Here is a 25,659-nt window from a genome sequence, read left to right on the forward strand (position 1 = left end):
GGGCAAAATTTCACCGTGTGATGAATTGAGCTCCTCTGCCCCACATAAGATGAAAGCCATTTGAGGCCAGTATTGCAATTATTTATTTATTTTCTATGTGACTCTCTGGTATTTGATAAGGAAGATCGAATGACTTAAAGCTCATAAACAGGCTCATGATTTGTTTCTCGCATGTACCAGTAGGTGGTCTTAATCATTTGAAATTATTTTTGTAGGCATGAAGGTACTTTGAGCAGAGGCCTACACTCCCTTCCAACTGTTTTCTCACACGAGTAAGTCTACAGGACAGCTTTGGTGCTGTCCCTGAGCCACCTTTTGCTTCATTAGGTTTAAAAGGAGAGAGGGAAAGACTGCTTTGAGCTATGTCTATGGTGGTTTTGGCATCAGGATTCTGAGATTCTCTGTTTGGAGAGACATGGGCCATAGGGAATAAGAGGGTGGAAAAACTTGAGTGTAAATTTGAGAAGGGGATGAATCCGACAGCTTCTGGTGCAGAAGGGCATGAGGAGAGAGGAGGTGTGAGAGCCCTAGGTCTGAAATCAGCCACCATTGTCCTTTGTCATTGGATCCAGAGAAGGTTCTGCAGATGTGGTCCTTGCACGTGCGAGGCAAGAAACTCCCTTGCAGATTCCTCCTAGAAGGACAGCGCAGAGTGCAGAGCTGGTCAAGTAGGGTATTTTGCTTGTGGGCCATTTATAATGTCTTTTCTCCAAAATAACAAAAGAAAGAGTTCAAATATTGGTTGAAAATGGGATTCCAGTTTTTCCTAGCTCCTTTTTCACTGACTGTCCCCTGTGATCGCTGTCTTATTCTTTGTAGATTGAATTGAATTCCCATGATGCTTTACAAATGCTTTCGTGGTTTAGGTGTAATTAAGAGAGGGAAGAAAAGCATAAGCTCAAGAAGAGTGTGAGCGAGCCTGTTAATCCCCAGAAAACAAACTTTTGGGTGCAATCTCGGCGAAAGCTGTGGAGTGATGCTGTTTTGAAAATGAGGAAGGAGAAAGGACTTCCTTCAGGGTTTTCTTGATCTAGAGACCTGGCTAGAAGTGGTTATAAATTTTCATTAATGTTATATATTTGACTTCTCAGGAAATGATATTTAAGATGAGTTGAACATTAAAGCTTTGCTGAGGATAGATGCAGACGGCCTTTTGATTTCATGGTGACCATGAATTTTGTTAATGATAGAGCCAAGGGTAATGCAGTAGTTCTCCTATGACTCAGGGAGTAGCTTATCTGATGCTTCAGGGGAAATCAAGATTGAGTTTTTATTTAATAGAAGTATCACTGAAGAAAAAAAATTGATATTTGAAAGCATTGAGGGAGGTAAAGTTGAACTTTATTGTGTGTGGGGGCGGGGAGGAGGGCACATCATGAACGTTTTTTGAATCTTAGTTTTACTGCTCGATCCCGGCACTCACTCAATCCCCAGCACTCACTCAGAAGATTGCCCTGTAATGCACCAGTTGAGATGTTGATGAAAACATACAGTAAAAGAGTAAAAGCACTGAAAGTCAGCTTGTGTTATTTAGGCCTGAGGCACCTGGGTATTCCTTTTGTTAGTCTACACCAATGCACGTGAATGTAGGGGTTTTGATAATGACCAAAATGCTTAGGATTGTTTTCTCAAAATATATCTTGATGATGGGACTTGCTGGAGTTGGCAGCTTTTTCTGTGTCACAGTATTGCGTTTCCAGAAACCATTCCTTCACCTCAGAGCTGTGTCCAGACAGAAGCTGGCATAAAGAGGGGGCTGTGTGGTCCCTGGCAGTGACTGCGTTCTTTCTAACCTTCCATCCTTCTTGAGTAAACCTCTGCGAGGCAGGACTGTTGGATGGGGTTGGTGGGTTTGGAAGGACTGCAGGTGGAGCCCGCTCTCCCCAGCTGCCCCAGGGCATGGCTCTCTGGTACCGCTCAGATTGTTGACACGGACACAGATGTTCATGCTTCGAAGGGTAGTTGTGTGCTGTAGACCGTATAAAGAGGGAGTTGGCTGTTTTGATTTAAAAAAATAACAAAACTCCGACATTTCCTAGCAGAAAACGGTATATGCTCTGCCGTTGGGTCCTCAGTGGTCAGAGCAGTTGGTTAGCCGTAGGCCACCTGTGGGCAGTCAGCTGGAGATGGGTCTGTGCAACATGGTGGTTGTTTTTTCCTCCCTCCTCCTTCCCCCCGCTCCTTTTCTCCCCCCTCCCGAACTCTCTTCCAGTTTTCCAATTCTCTGCTGATAAATTCCAGGAGTATCAGAAACATGCTAAATATATCTATTAAAGACACGTTTCCCCTTTTTCTTTTATAAAGGAGTATTATAGAGGGAAAATACTAGCTTTATTAGAAGCACATAGATCTGTTTGTAAAATGCTTTTCACTTTTTTTTTTTTAATTTTATTTTACTCTTCAAGGTGAAGTTGCCACAAGTAATCTGTTACATTTGAATGAACAGGCTTGTAAATCAATTGGGTTTATCTCCTGTTGCAAACTCCTTAGTTTTTTGTGATAGAGCTATCTGTTTTTAAAATTGTGTGTATACATATACTTGGAACGGTGTGTGTATATTAATGCAGTCTAGTCCGGAAAGCATTAGAATTGGTGAAAGCTTGGGTTTAATGCCTCCTGAGACTTGGAACAAAGAGCAGTTTTGTGCAGAAGCTCCGTCTTTGCCAAACGTAGCCTTATTACCGCTAAACTAATAATGGATGAATTTGGATCTTAACACATGAGATAATACTTTTTTTTTTTTTTTTTTTGTAAATGCCTTTGGGTGTTGGAAGTGATAGGGCCTCTCAGCGCCTCCTGGCTAGCTGTTTTTAGGTTCATTTTGGGAGACTACGTTGAAAGGCTGTTGAGTTGCAAAGTGGGAGAAGCAAAGTCCATAGAAGGTCTCCCTCAGCCTGTTTGCAATAGATCAAGTTGTTAAAGAGGAGAAACTTAAAAACATCTTTGTCCTTGTGATTTCAGGGGTGATTACTGCTCTAAAGTTGGACATTGGAGGAAGATCCATTAGGCCGTGTAAGTACTGAAGTAAGCAGATATCCGTGTGGCTTAGCACAGACCCAGGATGTTTGCCCTTGGGAGGGAGACGGTCAAGTCGTTGAATCCGATGTTAGCATTTGGAAGTGTCAAAATGCAGACCCCGAGTCCCCATGGGCTGAGGGGTGGCTCTCCCGTGCCACCCTAATCCTCGGGGGACATCTCGAGCTCTCTGGTCAAGGCCTGGTGGAGTTTAATCTTTTGGGATAATTGGGCAAGGATATTTTATCTGTCTAGAATTAGTAAAGTGACTGGAGTAGAAGGCTATTTATCCCTTTATTCAATCATGATCAAACACAACTTTATTTAGCGTGATGCCCTTACATAGAATGGCTGGTTCCTTCCGAGCAGCCCAACCCAAATCTGACACAGGATGATGAGAATATAAGTAAAACCGATGAATTGAAGAGAGTGTTTGCTAAAGACCGCACAATCTCTGAACTGTGTGTGTATCAAGGAACTCAAGAAGTACACTTTCCTAAGTCCTCAGTTATGAACGTATTTTATGGAGGAAGAAATTTGCTGAGTGCTTCCTTATTTGAACCATCTGAATAGTCTGTAGCACCTAAAATCACTGCCCAGGCTACCCTTGAGAGAGTTATCTTGGTAAATGAATTAACTTGGGAGCAGAGTATCCGGATTTCACAGCCTACTAGGATTTGGTGTCAAGGTTATGGGGCTAACAGAATGAAACAGTAAACATTCCTAATTCCTGTTTCTTTTATGTATGTGGGTCTTTGAACAAACTTCGTCTCTAACAACATCACAGGAAAGAACACCCCCGGGGGGGGGGGGGAACGTATGCCAGCAGCTCACAAGCAGACAAATGTCTGATGTGAATGAAAGCCTTAATGTTAGCGCTAGAAAATCATGTGACCATGTGACTTTTATCAGTAGCTTCTCTCTAGCTGTCACCTTGAGAGTTTGTCCTGCTGGGAGAAGCCAGAGAAACAAGAAGTGTCTCCTTCAGAACCTCAAAGGGATTTTGAATTTCTGAGGCCGTAGGATTTTGTCTAAGATGGAACAAACATATTTAATCCACCTCCCCGCCCCCCACAACGTGTATACGCATCACTTAATTGGAATGGGACTTCATTTCAGGGACTGCGCAGCCGAATAGTGTGTCTTCAGGAGTGTTTTGGCAGTCAGCTCACTGTTGACAGATATGGGCAGGTTCATGCACTGCCCGCTGAGATTTGCCTGGCATGGCAGCGGGGGGTGGCAGGCTGACATCGTGGAGACCTGGAGCTGGGTCTGCGGTCCCTGATACCCAGCTGCCATGGCTTATGCTGTGGGAAGGATGAGTTTCTTCCTTTCTGCCTTGCCTTGTGCTATGATTTTTTAAATGTCCATATCTGTCCCCACCTCCTGCTCTCAGCTCTGCACTGTGTGGGGTTGACAGCCTTCACAGAGCAGGCAGACGTGTTGGCATCGTGTGGCACTCCTGGGCTATGTCTGTCAGCCACCAAATATGTTGTCACCTTCCCTCTTGAGCATGCCATATCTAGCTGCCTTTGGAGGGGCCTCTTGGCTCCTTTGGGAATAACTACTGAAAGAGCAGCTGTCTGTCAGCCTCCTCCAGAGCCGTCGAATTGGGCTATTGTCAACCTGATGTTGGAGGAGTTCCCAACACAGCAGACTTGGCTGTCATTGACATTTATAACTTGAAAGCCATATCACAGATGAGTTTGCGTTTCTGATAATCCCTTAAATAGTCTTCAGAATCTGCAGCTCGTGGCCTTCATACACTGGGGCAACCCCCGGAAGTGTGGAAATAGTTGGGCCTTCCTGGAGGAGGGGAAGCAGGTCTCCGCTCTCCCCGCAGCATCTCCTTTCTGACTGAGGTAGGAGGAGGTTGTCCTGGCTTCGTGCTTAGACTTCTGTGCAACCATAGGAGTCCGTTCAGGTCAGGATAATTGGCTCCTAAGAACAAATGACTTTAACTCTGATTACCACAGAGCCTGTGATGAGAGAAGAAAATCGATGTCAGAAAAGGTTTTCGAAGGGGTTGGTAGATCCCATACCTGGTTTTTTGTTTTTTTTTTTTTTAATGCCCTAATTTTTCAAAGAACCGGTTTCTAACTTTGATTTCTTGAGACATGACCAGAAGAGAAAGATGCAGTGTTGGTGGTAAAAATAAAACCAGAGCCACACCAGTAGATCTTGTGACCACATATTGCCAGAGAAGGAGCAGCGTGGAATCAGAATGGCTTTTACTTACTGTGGGGCTATTTAGGCTACAAATGCCTTGAGGGCTAGGCCTGGCCTTCATACCACCGCTGGCTAGCACAGAACCTGGCCCATGGCCACATGGTGAGCTGAATGAATGAGTGTAAAGAAAGAAAGGTTTTAGGTAGAAAACGTTGTGTTTCATTTTTTTGTTGTTTTCTTATCCCGGTAGTACAGACATTGAAATATGTTAATCATCAAATCCAGATTATGGGATTTAAAGTTAATGATGTTTTCCTGTTGGCGTCAAAGATGAGTCATCTTGGAAGAGGCAGGGGCTTCGATGGCAGGCCTGAGATGTGATTAAAATGAAACACCTTCACTGCCTGGGCTCAGATTTCCTTCTGTGGTTCCCAGGACGTTCGTCATGTCTTAGGAAATGTCAGTGCCTGATCTTGGCTGCGTGCTGCGCCGCTGAGTCCCGTGCACAGTTTGCTATCTCGCCTGGAGTGGGGCGGGAATGGGCTCTTGAGCCGCAGGCTTTGGGAAAACGGTAAGGGAAGAATGTGTGTCACCTTCCCGGCCCCCTGCCTGTGGTGCACGTGGGCCTCTCCTTCCTTTTGCTCTGAACCCGGCAGGTGCCCTGGAGCCTGGAGGACCGCACGCGGGATAGCCACTGCCCAGTACCGATGAATGGGCATGGCAGACACAACCCTGCTTCCCTCCTGGCCCAAGGGAAGGGGGTGGTGGGGCTGTAGGGGCAGAGGTCAGGGCAGTGGGCAGGCACGTGTCTCATCACCAGGCCATGTGTGGAGGAGCAGAGCCGTTGTCTTCACAAGGCATGCCTGGCTTTGGACGAAATCAGAATTCCTGGTTCATGGCAAGAGGTTTCTAAACAACAGCATATCTCTTCTCTGATTTTACCTGAAAAAAATGAAATGGTGAAATATTTCAGGTATCCAGAAAAGTGCAGAGACTTTACTAAAACACTCCCTAAGGTTACCCTCCCCCTGCCCTTCCTGCATATCTCAGGGGTCCCTTTCTGATGCTGGTGATGACATGTGTCTTATAAACTGTGAAAGGTGCTTATATTGTTTTACGTTGAAATTACTGTACTTCTGTCCCTGGAAATTTTTAAACTTGGGGTCTGCCTGGAACCTGGACCTACACAGAGCCCCAGCGTACCCACACCCTGGGGATGGCTGGTGCTCCCTGGATCTCCCCTTACCTGTGGTTTCCTTTTTTCATTCTGTCATTCTGTTTTGGCCATCCTTGCTATCGATCTGTTTTTCTCTCCATTCAGTTTTAAGGAGATGCGTATGTGTTTATTTATCTTGCTTATTTATTTTAAAGATTTTAGTTACTGAGACCGAGCACATGAGCAGGAGGAGGGGCAGAGGGAGAAGCATACACCCCGCTGAGTGGGGAGCCCGATGCGGGGCTCCATCCCAGGACCCTGAGATCATGACCTGAGCCGAAGGCAGCCGCTTAAACAACTGAGCCACCAGGCTCATCCCAAGATGCGTATATGTTTAAATCCCTCTCTGCAGCTAGTGCAGGAGTCCCCTGTAATGGCCGGGTCCGTTGGTCCTGCTTGCCACAGCTCATGCTGTCTCCATATCCCATGCCCTTCCCGTGACGAAGGCTGCTCACTTCATCAGACTCGGCGCTGCACAGAGGACTCACTGTGATAAGAACCTGTCCTTTCTCCCCGAGCTGGTGTGTGGTTTCTCTGTGTATGTCAACCTACCTGGAGGAGGGAGGTGAAGGCCATTTTATTTTGCCTCTCAGGCTTAGAGTGATGGATGGACAGCATCTGTCGGGCAGGCTGAGGCTCTCCCTTGGGTTAATTAACATGGGTAAGACCCACTGACAGGTTTCTAGTCATTTATTCTCTTACCGTGGCCATTTTCTGGGACTAGAGTCCTGCGTTATTCTAGCTGTGTTGATGGATGACTGACCGCTTAACTCCTCATTTTGATCTGGGCCTCATGATGGCTTACAGGAATCCGGGCAGGCAGCTCCCGCCTCAGAAAGGCTGACGGGGAGTTTGCCAGCTAATGAGATACCACCTTGAAAGGGTGGGGATGAGGGAGTCGCTGGGCCAGGAGGATGGAGGAGAACCCAGGTGAGGCAGGAAGGATTGGGGAAGGTGGTACATGGACCTTGGGAATTCTGGGTGATGGGAGAAACAGAACGGTTTTTAAAACTTGTAAGCCATCATGGACTGGCATGATCAAATAAATGACTAGGAAGTAAAATAAAAACACAAACAAGGAAGTCCAGAACACAAGCCTTCAATTTTATTAGTGGTTTCAAAGACCGAAAATTACCCTGTCACATTGCTGTAAAAGTTTCCAAAATGCTTGCCCTCAAGTTGGGTACTTGCTCCCCATAGATGAAATGCTTTGGGGACTGGCCCCACTCTGTCGACTGCCCTCCCCCTCCACTTGGAGTAGCACTGATTTAGGACATGTGGGTCTTTGCTTGGTGCTTTTTTTTTTTTTTTTTTAAGATTTATTTATTTGAGAGAGGAAGAGTGGGGGGAGGGGCAGAGGGTGAGGGAGAATCTCCAGCAGACTCCCTGCTGAGCACAGAGCCCGACGGGCTCGATTCCACCACCCCGAGATCATGACCTGAGTTGAAATCAAGAGTCAGATGCCCAACCCACTGAGCCACCCAGCCGACCCCAGCCCTGTGCCTTTTATGCTGTGAGGCCCACCCTGACCTCTCTGCATCTTGTTTTTTTATGCTATGAAGTAAAAGTTGGTGTGCACAGCACTGTTCTCCCTGACAGGAAACGAGGGACCAGGAGCAGCTGTTTATTCCTGAGTGTCCCACCCAAATGGGTTTCCTCTCAGATCTTTTTCTAGAAGGGACATGCTGGGGATTATTTCATATACCCCCTAGACCACCTTAAATCGATGTCCAGCCAGCTCATTCGAAAGGTGTGTGTCCTACATTTGTGACCTTCTGTTACAAGTGGAGCTCTCTGCATGTGTGTGTGGGTCTGTGTGTGCAGTCAGGTGGCACCCAGTCTAAGTTTTTTCTAGTTGATACTTTTAGCCTGGTGGGGGTAGTGTAGGGTAATGATCCATTTTATGAAGTCCTGTACTGACCAAGGCCAACCACGTCCTGACTTTGAAGCCAGGCCCTCCACGGTTTACCCTGCAGTGGTGTCCGTGGTAGCCTGTGGAATGGGGGGACCAGGTATAGGAGCTGGCCTGGGAGTTGGTTTCAGCCAGGCTGGCTGTGGATAGTCCCTTGCCATTCAGATTCCATGGTCTCAAACTCAGTCACCTGGCCACACGTCTCCAGAAAATGTGGTCTAGCTGTGTGTCCCAGGGGGAAGAGACTGTGGGCTCGGTGAGGCGTGAGCGTTGTCCATAGCCTCCCTGACTCCTGATTTTCTGATTCACTTACCAGAATCGTTTCGCTATTGTGTTCTTCTATCCACATGAACTCTTTTATTCCTCTTTTATGCTTGCTTGTGATGATGGCCAGGCATTACATTTTTTATGCACTGGAGTGAGAACAGTAGAAAAAAAAGAGAATGGAAGTTCCCTCAATTCATGGATAGTGATTACATAGGCTGCTGTCAGCAGCTGGGAATGGCCAGTGCTGACTACAAAGGAATATTGGCTATGTGCCATAGGCTGCATTTGGATTTTTTTTTTTTAATCCAGGTATTTATGAGGTGAGAGTAATGCTTAGTCTTTAAAAAGTAAATAGCACTTAAGCAGAAGGAAACCATGGGTACAGGGCCAGCCAGTAGCCCATGTTGAAAGGTGGCCGAGGTAATGTAATTTGATAAAAAGCAGAAGTAGCTCTAGTTTTTTTCATAAGTGCACTTTTTTTTTTCCTGCAACAGTGAATTAAAAAACACAAACCCCCTAAACACCTTTATTGGCTTTCAATCCAAGGAAGCCAGTGAGTCAGAATCAGAGAGGTAAGATGGTGGGAGGGTTGGGTGAATGTGCGTCGGGGAGGGTCTTGGCAGAGTCACAGGGCACAGCATCCTTCTGGAGCCCGTGTGTGCTAGACTGACCGGGGGAGCTGGACCAGGCCTTTTGCAGAGAACCGACTATGGGAAAGTGAGCATGTAGGGGGTGGAGGAGGAGCCACCAAGAAGAAGGTGTGTCCACCCAAAGGTCTGCAGCCACAGGAAGACGTCCACCCCCTCTGGGCTGCAGCAGGATGGGAGTTGGTGGTGGTATCACAAGGGTCCTGGGGGGCCCTCTGGGAGGAGCTGCACCTGTGGTGGAGATGCTGCTGGGTGGATAGTCTGGCTTCCCCCCTGTGCCCGCCCTCCCAGTACCTGCTGGCACCTCCCCGAGGCCGACCCTACATGGAAACCAGATGGCAAGGGGGTTTGGGAGGTGTGGTTTCCCATGACACGTCGCAGAAAGGGCAGGGCATGCAGAGAATGCATTTGGGAGCAGAAAGGTAGATGGTCGGCAGTGTAACCTCTCGGTGGAAAGGAAGGAGAACAAATAGAAGGAAAATGAATCAAATGAGAAATCGTGTTAGGAAAGAAATGTTATGCATTTTGGTTTCTTTCCTCCATGCTGTATTGTCTCCTCTGTGCTTCTCTATTGCCACCTGTGTTCCTTTTCATCATTTTGTTAAATGCTTTTTGCACCACGTGATAGTTGCTGGACCTATTTGTGCCGTAACAGCTAGCATCTATTGAATGCTGACCGTGTGCCAGGATGGCAGAGTTCTAAGTGCTTTATCTGTCTTAATTCGTTGAACTATCCAAGCAGCTCTGCGAGGCAGGTACAGTTGGTCCTCATTATGGGAGCATTCTGTATTTGAATATTTGGCTACTTGTTAAAATGTATTTGTAATGACAAAACCAATAGTTGCAGAGCTTTTGTGGTCATTCACAGACCTACACAGAGTGCAGGGAGGTTTGAGTGGCCTAATGTGCACATTCCCAGCCGAGATGGAACAGGGCAGCACCCTGCCTTCTTGTTTCTCTTGTTGTAGATGAGTGCTCTCTTTGTGGTCTAAATAGCACCCCCTTTTTCGGGCCTTTTTGAACTTTACTTGGGTGATTTTATGGTTTAAAATGGCCCCTAGGCATAGTGTTAAAGTGCTGTTTGGCGTTCCAAAGTGCGGGAGGGCAATGATATACCGACAGAGAATATGAGTGTGTTAGGTGTCTTCAAGCATGAGTTAGACTACTACTGGCTGTGAGTTCAAGGTTAATGAGTCAACAGTCTATATTAAAGAAGGTGTCTTAGAACAGAAACACCTAGGGGCGCCTGGGTGGCACAGTGGTTAAGCATCTGCCTTCGACTCAGGGTGTGATCCCGGCGTTATGGGATCAAGCCCCACATCAGGCTCCTCCGCTATGAGCCTGCTTCTTCCTCTCCCACTCCCTCTGCTTGTGTTCCCTCTCTCGCTGGCTGTCTCTATCTCTGTCAAATAAATAAATAAAATCTTAAAAAAAAAAAAAACACCTAAAACACGATCAGGAATTGATCAGTTGACAGAAATGTTGTGACCAGAGGCTCACAGGAACCTGACCCTGTGTTTCCCTGGGAACCCTGGTTCCGCATTCCCGAATTCAGTGTTCACTGTGGCTTTATAGAACATAACTATGGCAAATAATGACTGCTGCCTGTACTACTGTCATCCCCAGTTTGTAGACAGACTGAGGCATGTAGGAGTGAAGGAAGTTGCCCAGTGTCACCTGGTAGGAACGGAACCCAGGCAGCCCTGCCCATCGCTCTTCACCTCTGTGCTCCACTGGCTTTTACATTTGGATACTCTCATCCTTTTGAATCTGCTGTTGATGCTGGGGACACCAACCCCAGGGCTATTTTCAATGATTAAACTCCTGTTGGTAAAGCCAAGGGTTATCTCTGGTTGGGGATCATGATATATATATATATAACCCTGCAATACATGTAATAATGTTTGATGCCTGCATAAAAACTTGCATATATCTCCTATGAGCACGTTCTTGGAAGCACTGTGAAGTACACATCACCCCTCCATTTCATAAATAAAAACTAGTGTGTGGGGAGGCTGTGATTTGGTCAGGGCCCCAGGGTGAGAGAGAGTGGGGGACAGAGACTCCAACCCAAGTTTCCTGGCTTTAGACCCCTCGTTCTTTTTGCAGTACCGAGCAGGGCTCTCAGCGAGGCCCTGGGGATTGGATGCTCGCCTTGACACTGATACTCCACTTTGCTGCTTTGATTCTGCTTTGTTCTGGAGAAACCACAGAAAGTTAGAATTGTGTGTAAAAGAAGTGATTCCAAGGAGGGACCAGAAATACTTCTTTAAGAGGACCGTTTATCTCCGTGTATATAGAAAGTCTTTCCTGGCAAGAATGACCTTTCTGGAAAGCTGGTAATTTTTTTTCCTGTTCATTAGGGAAATATTTGAAAATAAATAAAAAATAAAGGAAAAATAATTTGAGAGGGCTGCTGGCATTTCCTCAGTGGTACTCTTGCCTAAACATTGTTCATGCCTTGCCTCTTTAAGAGTTTTCTTGATGTATTTAAATTTGTGTTTGAATAAGAGATAGATGTACTTGTTAAGTGTTAAGAGGACAGGGACTCATGGGTGGCTAAGTCCGTTCACCTTCTGCCTTTGGCTCAGATCATGATCTCAGGGTCCTGGGATCCAATCCTGTGTGGGGCTTCCTGCTCAGTGGGGAGTCTGCCTGTCTCTCTGCCCCGCACCCCCTGTCAAGTGAATAAATAAAATCTTAAAAAAAAAATTAAAAGGATGTAAAAACCCAGTGCCCCTTCCCTGGGCCAAGCACTGTGCCGGATTCCTGTGTACTTTCCCAAAGGTGTTCTAACCTCCACTCCAGTGATTCTCAGCTGGTGTTGAGCCAGGGACATTGGGAAGCTGGGGGAGTGTCACTGGCCCTGTGGTGGGTAGAGCCCCAAGGTGCTGATAAATGCCATACAATGCACAGGACAGCCCCACAGCATATATTTGGCCCAAATAGTCAATAGTGCTGAGATGCAAAAACCCTTCCCTACCCTCATTGTAAACGGCAAGGGCTGTCTTAACTGGGAAATACAAATGCTTTTGTGTTTGAACCTCTGTGTTCATTTTGTGTCTTCAGAAGGCTTTTGTTTGCTTGGCTTCCCTGCGCCGGCCAGGCTGCAGCTGCGGCTCGCAGGTGGGGCAATGGGCGTGGTCCTCTCCAGGTGCGGCGGCTCGGGCGGGTGTATCAGCTGTAGGGACCCAAAGCAAGGAAACTGACTTCAGCCAGTCTGGTCTGCTTTTTTTGTTGTCACAATGTGTGGGCCATTCTAAACAAAGCCCGTGATACAATACTTCCTGGGAAAAACTCTGCTGGGTCTAAGTTCTAAATAATTGCTGCTATGAATAATGCTATATAACTATGTGAATAGATATTTATATTTATATATGTACACTTGAGGTTAATACACACTTGTACCTGCCATTTAATAAACATTGTATTCGACATGGAAATGGAGAGAATTTCCCATCTGCCGTTGACCCTGGCGCACGTGGACTGAGCTACACAGGTGGCTTGGAGAGTCCGTTCCGAACAGTTCAGGGTTGTTGATGTGTGCTCTAAGTGTACGTCACGCATCCAGCCCTTACAGGACGACATACTCCTGTGTTTCCACGGAGCTTGACGATAAGTGATAGCACAGTCAGGGACGGTAAAATGGGACTGGAGTTTCTTCAGCGCTGTCACTTGTGTGTGACCATTTGGAGCTTTTACGTGTGATTAAAATTTAAAACTGTGAAAGACTGAGCACTCCTAAGTGTAATGTTGTTTTGTAAGTGTACATTTTACTTTGTAGAAGAAATATTTCACTGAATTTTAGAAGTCACTTTAAAAACTAACCTTTAAAAAAAGGTTGTAGGGGCACCTGGGTGGCTCCGTCGGTTAAGCATCTGACTCTTTTGGCTCAGGTCGTGGTCTCGGGGTCATGAAAGTCTGCTTAAGATTCTCTCTCCCTCTCCCTTTGCTCCTTCCCTCTGCTGCATGTGCTCGTGTTCTCTCTTAAAAAAAAAAAAAAGGTTGTTTAAAAACTAAAGAATGACTCAATATGACGACGATTGATTATTGCATGCACGTCACTGGAAATAATTTCCTTGTATGGAAGAGGGACTGTTAAGTAGTGGTCTGCCCTGAGTGTCCCCTATGCTAGGTATGCCACTGTTAGGATGGCTGAGATCTTTAAGAAAAATGAATGAAAGGGAATGGAAGTGGGCTCAGGAAAGCATGTAGTTGTTTCTGTCGATCTAGTTTCTGTCCGTGCAAAATCAGTTCTCCTCAAAATGACACACAGATTTGAAAGTCTGACCTCTTAGGGTCTTCACAAAAGTAGACAAATCTTGCCCTCCGCCCTGATGTTTTAAAACATGGTTGATTTATACATAAAGAACAGCGTACACATTGCTAGTGTACAGCTTGATGAATTGTGACAGCCAGGTACACCTTTGTCAGGGTACACACATCAGGAAACGAAACGTGAACCATAACTGAAACTCCCCTGGTGTACCTTTTAGTTGAGATTTCCATTCGCCCCATCCCCAGTATCACCACTGGCCTGACTTGTAACAGCACATACCAGTTGTGCTGTTTTTGGATGTTACATAAATGGAATTCATTATACGGTACATGAAGAGAAGACTAATTTTAACCCGTCTCTCTCGATTTTGATGGTGACTGGAGACATTTGAAATATTCCAAAATGTGGCACTTAAACATCTTGGTAACTCTGAGTGGTAGATTAACAAAAATTTCCAGTCTAGTTCATGCGTGGCTTCACTCATGGAAGCATTGGCCTTCAGGGTAGTAACGTTTAATACGCTCACTTCAGTAGTGAGTAACACAGAGAACTTAATTACGATGTCACTTGCTGGGCTTTAGAATTTTATGTGGAAGGCAGATAGCTGTATGGACATTAAATTAGAATGTGTGTATTGAAGTAATCCAGTTCATTTGAAGCTAGAGTAGCTTATAGGCTTACGGTGTGGTCAATAAGTTGGATACACTGTATAGAAGCTTATAATTGGATTTAGATTGGGAACCATAATGTGGCAGTGCAATTTTATGGCATTGTTGTATTCACGCTACCGTTTTCTGAGTAGTAAGCATGTCTTGTCTATAGAGGCAGAATGGATGGGATGTTTAATAGTTGAAGTTTGGGCCGCAAGGGTCTGAAATTGCCCTTCACGTAGCGGGAGAAATTTAGTACTCCGTTTGAAGGCCCTTGGGAAGGTTGAGCTGTAAAATTAACATAGAAGTATTATTTAGAAAAAATAGCCTTCTCTGCAACCATCATCCATGGTGAGAATATGCATTCTCACTCGTTTCTGGATCTGTCAGTGGCTGGCTCATTCACCACGAGCCGTGGCGGCCAATTCGGGAGGTTGGTATGGCTCCTGCTGAGGTGTTATGTGGCAGCAGGCCACACAAGACGTGCAGAGTGTTTGCCACGCAGCTTCTCTTAGTCCCAGCAGAGATGAAAACGAACAGTTCTCACAAAATTGCCAAGTCAGGGATGTTTGTCTCTGGGAAGCTGCTTTTTGCTCACTTAATTTTTTGGTCTATAAAAAACATTCTCTTCTTCCCTACTTAGTGGTTTCTAGCCGTCTTTTCAAATTAAAACAGGGAAGAATCCTATATGCCTTCTTCTTTGAAACTTCTTCATATCCACTTGCTAAAGCTGTCTGGTTGTTGTTGTTTGCATTTTGAAGCCCCTGATGCAGGAGAGGCAGAACTTGTAAATAAAAGCCAGTTCAGGAAGTTCTATCTGAGATGGGAATTGGATCATGTCTCTCCTGGGCTTGAGGCTCTCCACAGTCATTCTTCAGCCACAGGGGTGCCCTAGGTCCTGGGCACCTTGTCTTGCTGCCCAAGGCTGGACTTGGCAGCCCCTGCCTCCCTTCGCGTCACAGGCCTGCAGGGCAGTGGTGCCCTCCAGTGTGACCGCTCCCTGGTGCTCTGCTCTTCTCCCTGTCGGGGATGCCTTGCTCTGCCATCCTTATTTTATCTTCCAAGGTTCCTTCCAGGGCCTTCTTTTTTCAAAGAAGCCTTCATTGATCCTTCTGGATAGGATGAGGGGAGTTTCTTCTGTGTTCTTGCGATACCCTGTGTATATCCCATATTCTTTTGTACACGTTTGTATGCTGATGTGTGCCCAGCATCCAGAACAGTACCCTGCACGTAGCAGGTGCTCAACAGATCACTTGTGGAACGCAGTATGGATTGCACTTTCGTGTTCTCATGACGCATCCATGTGTCCATCTCCCCATGACTGAGAGCAGGAGCAGTACCTATTCATCGTCACGTGCTCTGTGCCTGACAGAGGTACTCAGAGGTGTTTGTGTGGAAGGCAAGGCCAGATTGGCCTGTGGGGAGAGCATTGTAGAGGCAAGGGAGAGTTTTCCTTGTATTACAGTCATTTGTATTAAGCTGTGAGTGTATGGGCAGAACCTTATCCGTGGCTTTGTGATCAGGTGCACGGGTATCCCAGGATGCTGTGGGGTAAGAAAGATGCTCTAATACTCCCCACCCCATCCCCACTCCCTTGTTTTCCAAATGGGAATGCCTCTGTGTATGGGAAAGTGTTGATGAAAGTGTTCATCTCCTAGAGAAAATGCCTGACAGGATGTTGATTCACTTGCTGATTGCCAAATTGCCAATGCAGGAAAATACCAGTAGAAAAGAAAAACTAAAAAAAATGGGGGAGGGCGGGGGAGGAAAAAGAAAAAAAAAGCAGGTGATGTAAAGACAATATTAATTATCATCCTTTAGAAAAAATACTTGTCATTTTTTTAAAAGATTTTATTTATTTATTTGACAGAGATAGAGACAGCCAGCGAGAGAGGGAACACAAACAGGGGGAGTGGGAGAGGAAGAAGCAGGCTCATAGCGGAGGAGCCTGATGTGGGGCTCGATCCCATAACGCCGGGATCACGCCCGGAGCCGAAGGCAGACGCTTAAACCGCTGTGCCACCCAGGCGCCCCAATACTTGTCATTTTTAACATAATTTCTGTGCAGCCCAGTAAAAGCTGTGTGTGGTGTGTCTTATTTCATTTCTATAGTAGTTCTGGTGTTTGGCCCCTAGATCATTACACAGGTGCCTTTTCATTCCCAGAAAAGGCCATTAAGTGTTGGGGTAGAGTTTTCCTGTATTTGAGTCTCACCTTCCCTAACCTGCTCAGATCTGTAGTGATCACTTACTTGCCAGCAAGTGCCAGTGGATATTGAAATGAATAACTAAGGAAAAGACTAATTCTGCAGGAAAACAGAGAGATGGGACTTTTTACTATTTCCTGCATCCTTCTGAGATGCAGAGGCTTCTGCCCACATGTGCCCTGTCCTGTCAGTTGGATTGTTCCTGGTTCAGAAGAAGGGGTTCCCTGTTGCAGGATTTTCTCTGGTGTTCCAGGAGCTCAAAATGGTAGGGGCTCTGCTGCCCTCATCAGCTTTAGGGCCCCTGGATTACAACCAAATGTCAAAAGGACATTCCCTTCCTCAGGCCTGAAGTTGAAAGGCTCCGTTAGTCCCCTGAGCCTGTCCTCTGCGTTACCACCACTGTCCAGGGAAAAGTTGGCTTTGACCACTGTGAAAGTATTGAAGGCAGCTTTAGGGGTGAGATTTCAGGTGACGGTGAGGTTCTTCTCTCCCTCCCTCTCCCACTTCCCCAATCTGTGTTGAGCTCCCCAATTTCCACTCAGACCTGGGTTCCACTAAGGGGGCCGAGCACACCCCTGCCAGACCAGAACACCTTTCACTTACCGACTCCTCACACTACAGTGTAGGGACGGACACATTTCCCCCGCAGGGGTTTTAAAGTGCAAAGCATTGGGGTTTGTAAGTAGTGGGCTGAAAGATGGCCAGGCCTGTCTGTCTCCTCTGCTAGACTTCAGCAAGCCCCTTGACCTCTAAGGCCTGTTGGGGCTCATCGTGTTTCCAGGGTCGAGCCCACAGTCACCACATCAGAGGAGCTCAGTGAGTGGGGGCTGAGTCTGTGCATGGAAGGTGGGTACTAGAGACATTTTCTACCTCCTTGGAAATTCTGCCCACTGACTCATTGAAAGGATTTGAAATGGCAACTCCTTACTTCAGAGTATGGGTGAATTTCTCAACCAAGAAGCTCTTTGGGGCCTTCTTGTGTAAATGTTGGGTCGTCAAATAGTTCTGTAGGGTGTCCTTGTCCTCTTATTATCAGAATCACAGGGTAAATTGGTACAGCTGGCTTTGTGGAAGGGAAGACGTTGCCTTCTGAGTTTGTAGCCAACAAGAACTGATCCGAGAGTGGGTTGTCTCTGGACAGGTGGTGTAGATAGCTTGGATGCATAAGATTGTAGATGATGAGTTTGATGCCGTCATCAGAGTCATTCATTTCTTCATTTGACATGTATTTATTGAGCTCCTCCTTTGTACCCGGCTCCATTCTAGGCACTAAGATATAGAGGTGAGCAAAGAGAGAAGTAGAGAAATTGGTGAATCATAGGTCAGGTGGAGATATGGGAGAGGAAGGATCACATAGGGCAAGGGGTAGAGAGCACGCGTTGGGTGCTAGGTTAGATGTGGTGGCCTAGGAGGCTGCTTCAGGGAGGGATGTTTGTGCAGATAGCTGCATGACGACAGAGTCGAGGCAGCATCCAGGACGAAAAGAGCTCCAGGAGGAGGCCATGGCACACAGAGGTGCTTGAGGTAGGGACAGACTGGACCCATCATGAAGATGTGTGCGTAGAGTGAAGGGAACAAGGTGTTAAGTCGAGAGGCGAGTAGTGCTGGAACACGCAAAGCCTCGCTCGCCAGGGTACAGAGTGTGAGTTTCATTCTGACTGTGATGTATGTGTTCAGAGTTTTGAGCCTGGGGGGATGGGGGGGGTGACCTGATCTGATTTGTATTTATACAGGACATTTGGCTTGTGTGCGGAACCGACTGGAAAGGGCAAGCAAGGGTGCAAGCATAGCAATCAGGTAGGGATGACAGGTGTTGGTGGCATAGATTCAGGAGGGGAGGGAGAGGGTGACAAGGGGTTGGGTACCTCAGGTTAGAAAGATCCGGCCCCTCCCTGTCTTCAACCCCTTCTACCTTCCCCAGGATTGAATTTACTCTAGCCATACACGTCATTTTGTACTTCCCTACATCTGCACTCACTCTGTTTTTGTTTGTTTGTTTTGTTTTTTTAAATGTCACTGATCATTGCCTGGAATTAGACGCGTGGATGCATGTGCACATCCGTGCCCGCACTCACTCATTGCTGCCTTCCCTCCTGCTGGCATGTAAGCGCCATGTTGGCAGGCAGGTACCCTTTGAAATCGTTGTTGTGGAGTCCTAGTGCCTAAGTGCTGCCCAGCATGTGGTAGAGGCTCGAAATAGTTGCTGAAGGAGTGCATCAGGTGGAGGGACGACCAGCTGTTGTCCTTACTCTATCATTTCTACTGGGAAATGACCACCATGACTGCCTGAGGTTCAAATTGCAATGCTCAAGATGCCGAGAACATCAGACTATCATACCGCCTTAATACAAATGAAGAAGTACGCTTAAGAATTTAAGTCCTAGGAAAAAAAGAAGGGAAAGGGGGTCTGTGTTGATCATGAGGAGGTTCTGCCCATGGTGGGGGAAATCATGCAAAGGAACAACTTTGAATCCGTTCAGTTTGAATCGATTCGTCTACTACAGTGAAATTTGTCAGTTTCATTTACTTCTAGTACCCTCTAGCTGTTTGTGTTTTTGTTGGAAAAGACTTTCGGGGAAATAGTTCATTTCCCCAGTGCAACCTGTGTTCTCGGTTGCTTATTTGAAGCTGGATAATTCTGTCACCAGAATGCACACATTTTGCCCTGAGGAGATCAGCATGTGCCCTTTCTAAGGATGGAGAATGGGAGTAAATGGGGATAGAGAAGAGCATTGACCCAGGGCCCCTTGGAGGGGTGGGGGGCCAGCTTTCATGACTGTTCCCCTAGGCTTGTGACTAGGGGCACCTTCTAGAAGCAGAGGAACTTGATTTGAATCCTGCCACCTCTACCCTGTGACTTTGGGCAAGTTCCTTAACCTCTCTGTGCCTCAGCACCCCCATCTATAAAATGAAAGGAACAACTGTATCTATCCTATGAATTTCCTATGAGGAGTGAGTGAGTTAATACACGTAGAAGGTCTTAGAATCATGTCTGGGATAGGAATCACTCAAAACATTTCAGTTATTAAATGGGGAAAACGTTATAGTCAATAGTAGTTGGCATAAATCTTGGTAGATAAAAGGGATGTCATTTGAACCTGAGTTTTGAATCCATGTACGACACTTGAGTCAACTGGAAGTATGTGTGCATGCAGGGTTGGGGCGGATTCTGACACCAAATGGTGTACTACCATAAAATGCTGATGCTGGCCACCTGGAGTTAGTGCAGATCCCATAAATTGAAAGGTACAGTCCCCAACTTCAGATGCCAGCTGCAAGTGGGGTCTCCAGACCACTGACACTTCTAACCAACTGGCTACTAACCTTGGTGTTCCATGACCCCCTTAGGTTTGATAAGTCACTAGAATGACCCAGAGAACTTGGGAAAGCACTATACTCAGGATTACAGTTCTAATCGAAGGATGTAAATCAGGACCATCCAAACGAAGAGAGGGGAGGTCTGAGAGGATTCCAGATGCTGAGCTTCCATGCCCTCTCCTTTTGGGATGAGGGCGTGTCACCTTCCTGGCACATCAACGTATTCATTAACTGGGAGGCTTCACTGAGCCTGATGTTGAGTTTTTTTTTTTTTTTAAGATTTTATGTATTTATTTGACAGAGTGAGCACAAGTGGGCAGAGTGACAGGCAGAGGGAGAGGGAGAAGAAGGCTCCTGCTGAGCAGAGGACCCTGGGATCATGACCTGAGCCAAAGGCTGACGCTTAACCACCTGAGCCACCCGGTGCCCCAATGCTGAGAGTTTTATTGGGCTTTTCATTTCGTAGACATGATTGAGTTCATCTGCATGTCCAATGATATAATCAGTCTGAGCCCCCAAGATTGGGCAGGCTCAACGCCCCGGCGTTCTCCTCACATGGTTGGTCATTCTGGTGGTCCTCTTCTAGTCCAAGTCTTCTCGTCTCTTAGCATAAACTCAGGTGTGATCCAAGGGGCTTGTCAAGAACAAAGTAACTTCTGTTACTCAGGAAATTCGAAGGATTTAGTGTCCCTTTTAGGTACCAGGGACAAAGACCAGTCAGATTCTTTATTGTACGATAGCAGATTATATTTGAGATAGCAAGACCTAAGATGGTGGCCTAGGAAAGGAGCCCAGCTTGTCTTGGCATTAACTACCCTAATCCAGTGTCCGGTTGGGCCGATTATGAGGCAGTAGTAACATGTGTTAGCTTTGATAGCTCCAGTTTTCCTTTCTTTAGAAAAACTTTATTTAGTCTCATGGGGAAGCAGTGTTTTGGGGTTTTATAGTGACCCTCTATTAAATAAGTCACAAAGACAGCATTTCTGAATCTGAGTCTTGAAACAATAAGGCTTTGAAACTATTCTGTGGTGCTGTGTGAATACAGTGAGCTGCTGACTGGCCATAAGTTGCCTTTTTGAATCCCCGTAGTCCACCCCAAATCTGGGTGGACACGGGGTGCTGGCTTTTGGATGGGCAGTCTTTCTGCATCTGATCTTCTTAAGCACTGATGACCTGAGCTCGCTTGATGTACAGGCTTGTGCTAAACCTTTTCTTGTGGTTTCTTTGTTATTCTCCATGGTTATTTGTGTATGCTCACCGGATGTTCCCATTTGTTCTTTGATTTCTGTAGCAAATGTGTTTTTTTATAGGCTATTTGATTCTGTTTTTCCTTTGGTATTCCAGACTGCTCACTTACATGAGCATCAGAAGATAAGTTGGTCCCTGCAATTAAAGACTGTTTCCAGAGGCTTTTTCATCTTCCGTTGAGCATTTGTACCATGTCCCCAACTTTAGGCTTAGGAGGATCTGATTAGGGCCCAAGTGATTGAAGCACCCTACGTAGATAGAAAGCTCATAGGAAGCCCTTTGCCTTCCAAATTCCTTTTTGTTTTTATTGTGGAGACATACATATACTGTAAATGTCATCTTAACCATGCTGAAGTGTGCGATTCTGTGGCATGAAGTACACTGACACTGCTGTGCAGCCATCCCCACCATCCCCACCATCCATGTCTTTAACTTTTTTCATCTTCCCAGCTGAAACTCTGCACCCGTGAAACAACTCCCCCCGCTCCTGCCAACCCCGGCCCCTGGCAACCACTGTTCCTATTCCTGTCCACGACTTTGCCTATTCTAAGTCCTTAAACATAGGTGGAAGCATACAGTATGTGTCCTTTTGTGTCTGGCTTCTTTCACTTAGCATGATGTCTTCAAGGTTCATCCATGTTGTAGCATGTGTCAGACTTTTCTTCCTTTCGGGGCTGGATAATATTCCGCTGCACGTATATACCACATTGTGTTTATCCACTCCTCTGTCAGTGGGCACTTGGGTTTCTTTCATCTTGGGGTTCTTGGGAATCATGCTGCTGTGAGCATGGGTGTGCGAGCATCTGTTACAGCCCTTTCAGTTCTGTGGGGTAGGTACCTACCAGTAGAATGGCTGGATCCCAAGTCATTTTTTACACCCGAAAACAAATAAGCCCGCTGTCTTTTATGCCATTAATGTGAACAGGCAAAGAGTCCCATGTCAGAGGAGTTAGCCCAGGTCACTTTTTGATGAGTGAGGCAGCAGGAAGTTAAGCGTCAACATTCAGGTTTGGTTTGCTGGATCAGAGGACTATGTCCATCACTTAGATGATGGTAACGTTGGTTGGTGAACAACATTGGTGGTTGAACGATGATGGTGACGTGGAACATGTGACTAAAGATGAGGGAGTGATTGGCAGGATACATTTTCAGTGATCCCTCTACCACGCTTTAATCTCGTCCTTGCCTCTCCTTGCAGATAGTCCCCTATGTAATTGTGTGATGTCATGGTTAAGAGTCTAGACTCTGCCACCATTGATTATCTGGCATCAGACTCCAACTCTTCCAGTTCCCAGGTGGACACATCACCTCACCCTCCTGTAACTCATTTTTGCCATTCCTGTGTGGAGTTAGCATACTTAAAATATGTAAGATACTTAGAACATTACCTGGTACATAGTAAGTGCCTGGGAAATGTTGTGGTTATGGTTTTTATTAGCAATGGTCTTTTGTACTTATTTAATTGGCAAATAATTTAAGTGACACTGATCTGGCAAAAAAATCGTCCAATTTAGAGGACAATAAAATACAGATAATAGAAGCTTGGGTAAAAACAGATGGTATTAGGGGCATTCTTACACCCTCTTAGTGGGGAGCGTAAATGAGAACTTTTCTGAAAGACACTGTGGGAGTATTACTACATCAAAAGCCTGGAAATCCTCTTATTTGACTTGGCGATTGCTCTACTTTAAGGAAATATCTGAAATTGCAAAGGTAGGAGTGAAAGTTTGTTATTTTTTAATAAAGAAAAAATGCCTAGTACTATGGGATTAATTAAATAAAACATGTATATGCAGTGGAGTACTATTTAGCTTTTAAATTGTCGCTGAAAAATATTTATTATCATGGCAAAGTATTTAAAATGTGGTAAGACCTAAAAGCAGGCTATAAGAAGGCAAGCATAATAATGTGAGACATATATATGGATGTATATTTGTGTGTGTGTGTCAGAGGGAGAGAGGGAGGAGGAGGGAAAGACAGAGAGGTGGGGAGGTGGGAGAAAGCAAGAAATATTCCAGAATCTTACTATCTGCAGGTGGTGGGATGATAAATAGTTTTTAAAATTTCTTTGTGATTTTCTGGGGTTTTTTTTGGTGCTGAGCATACTTTTGGCATTGAGTAAGTGTTATGTTTCCATTAGGGAAGAAGTCAGTAACTTCACTTGGGAAAAAGAAGATTCTGGTTGGTTATGTCGAGGTTCAAAGAAAGCAAGCCCCAGAGGGAGACTCTGCCAAGGGGGCCTTAAGGGGGTTCCTGGCACCCGGTGATCGACTGGCCTCGTGCCCAGACTGTGCTGCACTTGTTCCCTCCGGCCCTCCTGTGCAGCCAGACTCCAAGCCCAGGCTTTAGTGTGAGCGTTCCATCCCCCTCACCAAGCCTCTTGGCACCAGCGAATGCAAGGCAGTCTCTCCTCCCGGACGTGGCCGAAGTCCTTGCGGTTTCTTAGAGAGTCTCTAGTGGGGACACTGGGGTCTGCTGGGGTTCCTGAACGTTCGGAGGACGTTGTTTCATCAAGCACGATGAAAGCTGGCTTTTGCGGGATCCCATTTTTGGATCTCATTTTCCAGTCTCGTTAAGCCTTCTGGCATGCCTAATGCCGACATTTATGTCCTTGTAGTTTTGTGCGTAAAAGGGGTAAAAATAAACTTGCTGGCTGCTCAGAAGTGATCTGAGCAATAGATCTTCCTCTGGACACGGCTGCCAGCTGGGGTTGCACCTCCTACTGGTTTAATGAATAGGCATTTGCTGCAAACCTTGAATTGCTCTTGAATCGTTCAGTGCACCTTCCCCATGAAACCCTGCCAGTGGCAATTTGCATTTGTTTTTTTGTTTTTTTTTCCAACCCCTTTTTGGTTTTCTGAAGGAGAAAGAGGTGACATTGTCTCTCTGGAATAATTTCCTGTGAGTTGAGTTAGTTTTAGTGCTAGTGTTGTATAGATACGTCTTCTTAAGTAAACACATGTTTTACCAACTTCTGGGGAAAGTAAATTTCTTCTCCGAGCTGTCTACAATGGACGCTTGAAAATACAGTTCTCCTTCTGCCTTGGGGGGAACAGGATGCATTAGGCACGCATGAGGGGGGCCAGAAAACGTGGTACCCCTGGCTGTAATAGCACCTCTGTTAGGATTCTCCATCTGCTTTCTGGGTCACTCATTTTCCATAAAACCTGGGGCAGTGACAAGGATGCAAGTGGTCAAATAGTCCCTCTTGAGTCTACTCTGGAGTTAGTTGGTCCAAAGCTTCAACGAAGGTGAGGTGCCTGTCTGGGTGCTGTGCAGTCATTATGAACGTTGGACTCAATCCCATCTTTTTGCTCACGCACTATGAAATAACAATGTTATGTTGAGAATCCAAGAGTTTTGGTCCTACCAACACGAATTCGTTCCCTGGCCCTGGAGGTGTAGACTGCTCAGGAGACCTGTGGGGAATATGGTTCTGTCCCATTCATTTGAGCAAGGTCTGAAATCTTGCCCTTTGACCGGTCCTTTCTAGAGTCTTCCTCAGTATTGCCCTCCTCTTCTGCGCTGGTTAAGGCCCTGGTGAAATACCTTCTGTGAGCGTTTATGTCTCTCTGTTAGTTGGTATTTCGTGGCCCACAGGGTCCATGCTGCCACAGGGAGCCAATAAAGAGGTGCAGTTGAGAGCTGTTGTACCGACATCCAGCACTCTCTCCTCGTGGCCTGAGTGGGTTACTCAGGCTCTTAAGGTCCAGTATTTTATTAGTGGCTGTGACTGTAAAAGTCACATGTCTATTTTATTTTCACAGTTTTTGATCTCAAATGTCCCCAGAACACAGTTGCCATTGGTGTGCTGCTTAATGGAGGCTGTCAACCTCTGGGACTATCAACGGTGTGGATTCTTTCAGGTTCCCGAACCAGTGGTCCATCCCTCACCTACCTAAGTCGGTGACTTGACTCTGAATTAGCAGGTATTGTAGTACAGTTGGACCCTCGTTAGTCTTCAACACATTTCATACTGTCAACATGTTTGAACTTGACTTAAAAAAAAATTGCAAGTATGAGTTTCCTTTTTCTGAAGAATGATTTATCTTTTCCAAAGTTCTGAAATAGTCTTTTGATTTCAGTCTGGGCATTGTGTGTAACAGTTGTTACTTTTTTATTCACTTAAGTTAGAGTATAATTTTCTAGAAGCTACCCTAGCAATGAGAGGGAAGAAAGATCCAAACATTTTAATCATGGAGTCAGAAATGTCCCATCATACCCTGTTTTTATCTCCAGTATGGGATGTGGCTCGTGGTTTTGTAATTTATGTATGTAGGCTCCATTCCCCTCATGTACTGTGAACTCCTTGTAGAATGTGTTTGCTTTAGTGTCATTGATTCTTAAATTTTTAGTACCTGCTAGATTAAGTGAATTCCATTGTAAACTTCGCCCTTTTATTATTATTATGATGATGATGTTGTGTTGTTGTTGTTGTTGTTTGTTTTTGAGTAAGCTCCACACCCAGTGTGGAGCCCAGTGCGGGGCTTGAACTCAAGACCCTGAGATCCAGAGCTGAGCTGAGATCAAGAGTCCACTGCTTAACTGACTGAGCCACCCAGGTGCCCCAAGTTTACTCTTTTAAATGTCTGTAATCTGTGCTGTTTGTTGCTGGGATGTGTGTGTGCACACATGCATGTGTTTTGGGATGAACTTCACAATTGGCTGATGATGGCCTTTCCCAGGGTTGGTTTTATTTGTGAAATTGGTATTAGGGGGTGCCTTTTAATCT

General features: G+C 45.9%; 1 protein-coding gene across 6 annotated transcripts in view; it reads left to right on the top strand.

Annotated features, from left to right (window-relative positions):
• The window catches only part of MGAT5 (alpha-1,6-mannosylglycoprotein 6-beta-N-acetylglucosaminyltransferase), a 329,395-nt gene that overhangs the window by 40,524 nt on the left and 263,212 nt on the right, over positions 1-25,659 (top strand). For 4 of the 6 annotated variants that reach the window (XM_034654457.1, XM_034654459.1, XM_034654458.1 and 1 more), the window contains exon 2: positions 2,962-3,012. The exons of the other annotated variants lie outside the window; for them this stretch is intronic. The gene's annotated coding sequence lies outside the window, so the exon portion shown is untranslated. The remainder of the gene's footprint in view (positions 1-2,961; positions 3,013-25,659) is intronic. 6 annotated transcript variants of the gene reach the window in all.

The sequence above is a fragment of the Ailuropoda melanoleuca genome, chromosome 2 (genome assembly GCF_002007445.2).
Source record: "Ailuropoda melanoleuca isolate Jingjing chromosome 2, ASM200744v2, whole genome shotgun sequence".
Taxonomy (NCBI): domain Eukaryota; kingdom Metazoa; phylum Chordata; class Mammalia; order Carnivora; family Ursidae; genus Ailuropoda; species Ailuropoda melanoleuca.